Genomic DNA, 9957 nt, shown 5'->3' on the forward strand with positions numbered 1-9957 from the left:
TGATCAGATTTTTTTTATGAAATCTGACAACGTTAAAAGCGACTCCTTACATAATAACAAGTACTATTCAAATGGACAGTAATGCAATAATAACTGTATTTATTGTAATTGAAATCAAATCAAAAGTGATAAACAATGTGAAGAAAATATTTTTTTTATTTGAGATACACATGCAAGTTAACTCTTGTTCCATTCAGTGGGAGAGATATTTAAGAGTGATATAATATAAATTGACAGATGATTCTTTTCATGATTTTTAATCCAAAGTAACCATGTGGGCCATTTTTTTACAGGACACCTATACATTTCATGTGTTGCTGACCAGCAGGTATAAAGTTCTATTCTGTATGAGGGATGTATAAATTGACAAAAGAAAAGTCAATTACTCATTTATATACAGTAGGCCCCATGATGCAGAGTAGGGATACAATTGTCCATGGTGCTTTTTCAGCTCTTCACCATGACACTAAACATATCCTTTAACAATGTTGTAAACAGTTAACATGCTTGTGCAAATGTATGCAATTTACATAAACATATTAACACACTTATTACGTAAGCTAGAACCGAGCCACCCCATGTGTTTACCAACCAGTTTAACTGTCACACCACCACAGGCTGGCATAGGTGTACCAATTATATCCCTGTCGTGCTACCGGCGCCCCATGCATGGTAGCCCATGTCTACAAGCAAAATCACAAGGGCACCAGCCCCAGAAGTGTCCGGCACATAACCTGGAGACTTGCGCACCACATGTCAACCTACCTCTACGGGTGGTTAACTCTTGCACCATGCCAGCCACGAACCTTAATATCCTATTGGCATAATCTACCTGGTGTCACCTCAGTCATGTTGCCACTGCGTCCAATGCTTTTTCTCCGGGGACTGCTCTTTACTTTGAAAGTGACCAATTTAAGTGAGTTCCTTTCTCTGTATATTGAGAGTGTTCATTTCAGCAGTTGTATGTTAAATATTTTTTGTATTCTATGTAAGTTTTTGATGGTCACGAGAATATATGTAAAATCGATCCATTTAACAACGACCAATGACGTGCCAGACATGTGACGGAAAAACGGTCAGTTAATGACCGATGACGTGCGTGGCACATCATGCCATCACATAAGCTTTTTTTATGCACGTCAAGGCACCCAAATCAGGAGAAATGCAGCAGGGGCCCTGTGTGGCCCATCTCTAGGGTGTCAACATCCACCATATATAATATGGCAGCGGACTCCGGATTTTAACCAGCTTAGGAGACATTCAACAATTGCGTCCTAAGCTTAAATGGTGTTGCTGAAATACCTCGTTAGCGACACAGAAAGCCACCCAGGGACGCACTGTGTGTGCTCCAGAGAACGGTCACAAGTGCCATTTGGATTGATTTCACTTCTCGCAAAGGTGGCGGCGCACATTAAAAAAATAAGCAAGTTTCCATGTCGATGTGGTAGCATTTTAAGATACGTATGCAGTGGTGTCACGATGGGGTGAAACATTCAGTTCCAACAAAATGTAGCAAAAATATTAAAAAAAAAAGTTTATTTCTTCCCAAAAATCCTGGCATGGAAAAAGTTAGTGTCTAGTTTAAAAGAAATGTATGGGTTGATGGGGTAAACTGAATTGGCCAGGTTCAAAGATGTCCCGAATAGGACATAGGCACAGACTGGCCAGATGTCAAATGAAAAGAAAAAAATGCGCACCAACCAAATGTGACCTTTTAGCCCACCAACAACCCAATAAACCGATGCAGAGGTAGTATCACTATAACGAGGATGATGTGTTGCTGAATACATATTAGACATGTGCATTTGTTTTTTTACTTTATTTATAACGAAAATTGCATGTTTTGTGGTTTTGTCCAAATCAATGAAAACCAGGGTGATCTACAATGAAACTAATGTAGACACATTTCAAAAGTGACAAAAATTCATTAGGATTTGTGATTTGGATTTAGCCACCATTACAAGCCATTTTGGCACCATTACAAGCTGTTGGCCCTCCTTGATTAGGTAAAGTGGGAGGGACTGTGTGTAGGAGGGTACATATCAATAGATGATAGGCTGAAGTAGAAAAAAAATGGAGGATGGTCTAATTAAGCAGAAAATGAAACTCGGTGCCCAAAAACAAATGTGGAAAGGGTTGCAATATCACCATTTGGGGTGTCTACTTTTTCTTTTACGTATGGTTTGATAGGGTAAATGGAATTGTCTGGGTTCAAATATGTCCCAAATATGACCAAAATTCGAAACTGAAAAATGCACACCTCCCAAATGTGACCTTTTGGCCCCTAACCAACCAGGCATATCTATGCATGGGTGATATCACTCTAGAGGATGCCACTGAACACATATTGCTGTGTTTTCTTGACTGTGACAAATACAAAGAGCTATAAATTCATACCTGAAGTGCAATGTGTGTTAATAAAACACACAAAAAATGACTACCACAAACTTTGGCAAAGGCTGGTGATAGAATTCGTGCATGGAAAGTGTTAAAATACCTTGAAATAACTTGGGTGTCTAGTTTTCAAAAATTTATGGTTTGATGGGGTTAAATTGAATTGGCCAGCTTCAAAGATGCCCCAAATAGGACATGGACACAGGATTACCAGATTTAAATAGCAAAACGCTTCTTGTAGTTATTGCCCTCTTACTTGCAAAAATACTTACAAACATTGGATATTTCTAAACTCAGGGCAAATAGTAGAATCTATTTAGCAGTAATTAGCTTTTGTTGATGAGTAAATGATTTTTTAAAATAAAAGTGAGAAAAGTATTTTTTACATTTTTCACCATATCTTATTATTTTCCTTTATAGGAAATTAGATGAAATTATCAAAAAATGGTATCTGAAGAGAGTGGGTCTACTAAATGAGAGAGAAGAAAATTACAGATAAACAAGAGCACCACAAAAAGTGTTAAAACAGCCAGGTCCTTAAGGGGTTAAATCATACTAATAGTTTGTGCTCCCCATTGAACCAATGTCCTCCATCACATGAATGTTTAAAGACATGTACCAACGTACTAGTGTTTGTGTGCTTAGCAAAGTCCTTTCTTCCCACTCTGCACTGAAAAGCTGTATTATTTAGAGACAAGGTCAAACAATTCTAAATCATGAAATCCTATCTAAACATGCTTAGTGCGTATTTACACTTGACATACATGCCAATAAAATTTTTGCAAGTTGCAAACTAAGAGCGAGATGTCCTTTTCGTTAATCAATCTTTTAGGAATGAAATACATTTTACTATGAAATATTAATTAATGAATTAATGAACTATAAAGTGCAAACGTCTTGTTAATTAGATTCCAGAATTCAGTCTTGTGTCAAAGGAATAATAAATATGAAAGCAAACTTCTGAATGTCAAAAAGCTTTGATAAACGCCATAAATTTCCTGCTTAAAAGGTAATCCAAAGCATAAATTTTGGCAAAGTATATGTGAGGCACACATAAAAGTTTCTGTTCTGCTATGTTTGAAAGGAAGCTGTGTGACAAGTATTGTATATTTGAAAGTGAATTATATGCAAATATGAATAATCACGCATGGTGGCTTCAGTGTGGTACAACAATAAGACACAAGTCTTAATGTATCATATCTGTAAATTTATAGTCATTATCGGTAATCAAAGATAGTTACTGGGTTGGTTTGGACTGGGGAGTATGGGATTTTTTCAAATTGTAGGTGAATCTATTTTATTTTACCAAATTCACTACGAAACCAAATTATTTTCCTACCTCTATTAACCCCTTCGTGACAAAGGCTGATTCTATTTTTTGTACCCTTCGTTTCTGCGGTGTTTCTGTTTAGCTGTAATTTTCTCTTAACCCATTTACTGAACCCACACAAGTTATATATTGTTGTTTTCAGGACAAGAAGGGCTTTCTTCAGACACCATAATTTTTTCCATATGATGTAATTTCCTATAATAAAAATAATAAAATATGACGAAAAATTAAAAAAAAAAACATTTTCTCACTTTTATTTGAAAAATCTTTTATTCATCATAAAAAACTGCTGAAAAAACCCGCTAAATAGATTCTACTATTTGTCCCGAGTTTAAAAATACCCAATGTTTTTTTGCTTTCTTGTACACGTTATGGGGCAATAAGTACAAGTAGCGTTTTGCTAATTCAAAACCATTTTTCTCTGAATCTGGTAATTTTGTCTCCATGTGGTATTTGGGGCATCTTTGAAGCCAGCAAATTAAATGTACCCCACCAAACCATATATTTTTGAAAACTAGACACCCCAGGGTATTTTAGATGCTGATAGTTTAACCCTTTCCATGCACTAATCCTACCACCAACCCTTGTCAAAGTTTGTGATAGTAATAGTTTTTTGGTGTTTTTTTCACACACTTTGTACTTCAGGTGTGAAATTACAGCTCCTGGTATATGTCACTGTCCCACAACACCCCGATATGTGTTCAGCAACATCTCCTGAGTACATTGATACCCCACATGCATGGGTTTGTCAGATTGTTTGGGGGCAAAAGGGCCACATTTGGAACATGAGCAATTCAGTTTTTCAACTAGGAAGTTTTACATCTGGGTAAAGAAAAATTATTATTATTATTATTATCCTTTATTTATATAGCGCCAACAGTTTACGCAGCGCTTAATACAATACATAAATTCAAGGGATATGACAAGACAAGAATTGACAGACTAAGACAAACCGATACATTTGGTGGAGAGAGCCCTGCTCGCAAGCTTACAATCTAGAGGGAAATGGGGTGACAAACATAAGGCATAGAGAAAGGGTGAGAGGTATTGTGGGGGTTGTATCGATGACAAGGAAGTTCTAGCAGCTAAGATGGTATGCTTCTCTGAAGAAGTGGGTTTTTAGATGTTTCTTGAAAGTTGGGAGGGAGGGACAATGCTGAAGGTTCCTTGGGAGTAGATTCCAGAGATATGGGGCAGCTCGAGTGAAATCTTGTAGACGGGAAAAGGAAGAGGTGATGAGTGAGGAGGAGAGCCTTAGCCCATGGGAGGAACGTAGGGATCGAGTAGGAGAGTATTTGCTAATGAGGTCAGAAATGTACGGAGGAGCAGTATTATGGATGGCTTTATATGTCAGTACCAGGATCTTAAATTTAATTCTAAAGGTAATTGGGAGCCAGTGGAGGGTTTCACAGAGGGGGGAAGCAGAAGGGGAGCGACGTGCAAGGAAGATGAGCCTAGCAGCGGCATTTAGGATAGACTGTAAAGGAGAGAGTCGAGACAGTGGAGTGCCAACCAGAAGAGTGTTGCAGTAGTCAAGACGGGAAATGATAAGGGAATGAACGAGTGTTTTTGTGGATTCTTGGGTGAGGAATGGGCGGATACGAGAGATGTTTTTTAGGTGCAAGCGGCAGGATTTGGCGAGGGACTGAATGTGAGGGATGAAGGAGAGGTTTGAGTCAAGGATGACCCCAAGGCATCGGGCCTGGTTAGTAGGAGAGATAGTCGTGTTGTTAATGGTGATAGAGAATTCAGGTAGTGGAGTGGAGATGGAGGGAGGGAAGATAATGAGTTCAGTTTTAGAAAGATTAAGTTTCAGGTAGTGTTGTGACATCCATGAAGAAATAGCAGACAAGCAATTGGTAATACGGGACAGGAGAGATGGAGAGAGATCAGGAGAAGACAGGTAGATTTGGGTATCATCTGCATATAGGTGATACTGGAGGCCAAATGAGTTGATTAGTGTGCCAAGAGAGGAAGTATAAAGAGAGAACAGCAGAGGGCCAAGGACTGAACCTTGGGGGACACCAACCGAAAGTGGAAGGGGTGATGATGTCTTGCCAGAGAAGTTGACAGAGAAGGAACGGTTAGACAGATATGAGGAGATCCAGGAGAGAGCTGTATCTCGAATGCCTATAGAAGTAAGTGAGTGTAGAAGAAGGTGGTGATCAACAGTATCGAAAGCAGCAGAGAGATCCAGTAGAATTAGAATAGAGAAGTGACCTTTTGCTTTGGCAGAGAGCAAGTCATTGGAGACTTTTGTTAGAGCTGTTTCAGTAGAGTGAAGGGGTTTGAAACCAGACTGTAGAGGGTCAAGGAGGGAATTAGAGGAGAGGAAGTTAATGAGGCGGTTGTACACAATCCGTTCAAGCAGCTTAGAGATAAAAGGAAGCAGAGAGATAGGGCGGTAGTTAGTCAAACAGACGGGATCTGAGGAAGGATTCTTTAGAATTGGTGTGATTAGCGCATGCTTGAAGGCAGATGGTACAGTTCCAGATGATAGAGAAAGATTAAATAGGTGGGTAAGTGATGTACCAAGGGATGGATATAGAGACTTTGTGAGGTGTGAAGGGATGGGGTCGAGGGGACAGGTTGTTGGGTGAGAGGAAGAAAGAAGAGTGGCTATCTCTTCTTCGGTTGTAGGGGAAAAGGCAGTTAGTATAGTAGGAGTGGAGAGAGTGGTGTTGAGTGGTGTAGGAGGGAGTTGTAAGGAAGAGAGGTCTTTTCTAATAGTCTCGATCTTCTCTTTGAAGTGGGTAGCAAGATCTTGGGCAGTGAGAGAGGTTTGTGGTGTGGGTGTGGAGGGACAGAGAAGGGAGTTGAAAGTAGAAAAAAGGCGTCGTGGGTTGGAAGAAAGAGAGGATATGAGAGTGGAGAAGTAGAGCTGTTTGGTGAGAGAGAGGGCAGAGTTGTAGGTGTGGAGCATGAATTTATAGTGATTAAAGTCTTCGCTGGATTTGGATTTTCTGAAGTAACGCTCAGCCGTGCGGCAGCACTTCTGAAGAAACCGTGTGGTTTTGGTATGCCATGGTTGGCGTTTAACTTGTCGGGGGTAACTTGTAGTAATTGGAGCTATGGTGTCGAGGGATGAAGCAAGTGTGTTGTTATAAAAAGAGGCTGCTGTGTCTGGGCAGGAAAGGGTTAACATGGAAGGTAAGAGAGGTTCAAGTGAGGCTGACAGTTGGGTAATGGTATTGTCTGGTAATGGCCTACAAGTATGAGGTGAACGCTGTAAGTTTGTCTTGTTAGGGGTTAGCACTGGAGAAAAGGATAGAAGGTGGTGGTCAGACAGAGGGAACGGGTAGATGGAGAAGTCTGAAAGGGAGCATGATCTGGAGAAAACCAGGTCAAGTGAGTGTCCCTCGGTGTGCGTAGGGGAATTAGTCCATTGAGAGAGACCAGAGGAGGATGTTAGGGAGAGGAGTTTGGAGCTAGCAGAGTTGTTAGATATATCTAGAGGAATGTTAAAGTCACCCAGAATAAGACAGGGGATATTAGGAGAGAGGAAGAAAGGGAGCCAGGCAGAAAGGTGGTCAAAGAACTGCGAGGTAGGACCTGGAGGGCGATATATGACAGCAATTTGAAGAGAGAGTGGAGAGAAAAGACGGATTGTGTGAGCTTCAAAGGAACAGAATGAGAGGGAGGGAGGGCTTGGTATATTCTGGAAGGTGCAGTGAGGTGAGAGAAGGATGCCTACACCACCACCCTTTCTGCCATCAGGCCTAGGAGTGTGGCTGAAGTGTAGTCCTCCGAAGGAGAGTGCAGCAGAAGCAGTAGTGTCATGGGAGGGGATCCAGGTTTCAGTAAGAGCTAGGAGGTTAAAAGCATGGGATAGAAAAAGGTCATGTATACAAGCAAGTTTGTTGCATACCGAGCGGGCATTCCATAGGGCACAGTTAAAGACGGGAGGTAGCTTAAGGTTGGAGATGATAGGAATAAGATTGGTTAGGTTGCGCATGTTGATTGAGTTTGCTGGTTAAGAGTGATGGGAATAGGGAAGACTATGTGGGGGACAGGAGTAGTAGAGCAAGTATAGGTAGGTTTCACATAAAAAGGTTTAGTGTAGAGGTACTGGGATAGCTTTGACGGCAGAGAGATGGGGAGGGATAGGATCTGGAATGCTTTAATGGGGAGTAGTGGGTAGTAAAGGGATCTACAGTTTGGTGCCCTCTACTGGCGTGTTCCAATAGAGCTGGTACTTAACTGTCTATATATTAGAACACCACTGGGGCGGGTGGGAGAGGGGCAGGGAGGGCGGGCGCTTGGGCTTCAGTTGATTGTGGGGAACATGAAGGTGGGTATTGCAGGTTGTGAGGGCTGTAATAGAGAGTGTTAAATAGTGTTAAAGTGGACGGGGGCAGTAAGAGGGCAGATATAGGAGATAAGGGGTTAGTGGAGCAGAAAGATAGAAAGTAAAATATAACACACTTAAGTAGTGACAGGCATGACATAAATTTTACCAAATAAAAACAAATAAAACAATCAGTGGAAAAATGCTGCAACTCCCAGTAAGGGCATTCCTAGGCCATAAAGCATAGATAGACAGAGAAAAGGGTAATAGACAATTCAGGCACAGAAACAGGAAAATGATAATAACAATACAGAAAACAATAACAGATAATAAAGGAGATCTCTTGGTCCACTCTGTATACCTTGTAGCAAAGTATGCAGGTTTGCTTGGGCTTCAGTTGATTGTGGGGAACATGAAGGTGGGTATTGCAGGTTGTGAGGGCTTGTAGCAAAGTATGCAGGTTTGCTTGGGCTTCAGTTGATTGTGGGGAACATGAAAAATGCTTGTACCCAACTATCAGTAGGGACAGGTTACAAGAAAGCCTGGCCTATCTCCAAGAAGGGATTTGATCTAGCACCTTAAGCGGTCCCTCATGCCACGGAATGGACACAGGGTTCACTTAACAGTGCAAATAAAAACGCTTAAAAAATGGTGGAGCAAATAAAAGCTAAAAAACAGTAAATGTAACAAAAAATGTAAAAAAAAAATACAAAAATGGAGCAGGAACAAAAAAAAAAATTAAAAATGGGAAACTGTGTGATACAACTTGAAGCAGTCACCGACACAGAGTGCAGGTTTTCCAGGGCAATCTGGACAGTAAAATGTGGTGTCCTTTCTTTGCCCCCTGCTGTATCATACCCTGCATCTCTTTTGGGGATTCTGCTTCTTTGCTGTAGGGGGGATTTTAAAAATAAAATGGGTAGCCCCAATTCTGCTGGTTCCCATCACCACTTGGGGACCAGGTGCATCACGGTACAAGATACTTGAAATTACTTGGAACTGAAACTGCAAAAGTATATATATTTTATTTTATTCAGAATACCTGTCACACACCGATCTGTCTCTCTCCCTCACTAGAAGCAAGTGAAGGAGGGAGGCAGATCCAATACTGGTCAAAGGCAATGTTTAGAAAACATTGCCTTTGATTTATCAAATCATGATCACTCTTATGAGTGATCTGACCACTAGGGGTGTTATTCACTGGATGTCCATGACATCCAGCAACACCCCCCCCCAATGATGACAGCAGGCTCCGCCCCCCGGCTTGATGGGCGCCGCCATCTTGAAACACCGCGTGTGTTTCGAAGACGCCGGTACCGGGAAGGTAAGTAAGCATTTAGGAAGCGATCGCGAGTCGCTTCCTTTGCTAAACAGGTGTTGCAAAGATGCCTCGCTACTGAGGCATCTTAGCAACACTAGCTAAGCAAAGGAAGCGACTCGCGATCGCTTCCTAAACACGTTTTTCGGCGGCGGGCGCCGCCATGTTTGAAAGACGTGCAGTCTTTCAAACATCCTTTTTTTTTCGCCCCTAGGAGCGATCGTGGGGGGGGCAGAATGTTTTTTTTGGTGTTGCTCAATGCCTCGATGTCGAGGCATTAGAGCAACACCGTTTTTTCACCCGTTTTAACAAATGACGGTCCTGGCACGTCATTTGTCGTTAACGACATGTTTTTCCGTGACGTGCCCGGACCGGCAATTGTCATCAAGGGGTTAAATTATATAGATGTGTCCAACTCAATGTTTTTGTATACATGTGTATGTTTAATTTATTTGTGTCTAATGGAGTTTATGGAGGCATCCACACAGTAAATAGGTCGGTAGTGGAGATCAAGGATTTCCTTTGTAACCGGCTCATTGTGCACCAGTAGGTTTGATCCCCTGAGAGGAAGATCTCTTCCCTCCCCTGGTTTTGTACCAGGGGGACTGCTGTCCTAGTCTTTAGTCA

General features: G+C 41.4%; 1 non-coding gene across 1 annotated transcript; it reads right to left on the reverse strand.

Moving 5' to 3' along the window:
- Nucleotides 1-8513: 8513 nt before the first annotated feature.
- LOC149299864 (small nucleolar RNA SNORA35) lies at nucleotides 8514-8643 on the reverse strand. The gene has a single exon (XR_016272347.1). It is a non-coding gene; the product is annotated as a small nucleolar RNA SNORA35 (small nucleolar RNA).
- Between the last annotated feature and the right edge of the window lie 1314 nt (nucleotides 8644-9957).

Source organism: Sceloporus occidentalis, unplaced genomic scaffold (assembly GCF_023333645.1).
Source record: "Sceloporus occidentalis isolate IW3139 unplaced genomic scaffold, rSceOcc1.0.p SCAF_27, whole genome shotgun sequence".
In the NCBI taxonomy this organism is placed as follows: domain Eukaryota; kingdom Metazoa; phylum Chordata; class Lepidosauria; order Squamata; family Phrynosomatidae; genus Sceloporus; species Sceloporus occidentalis.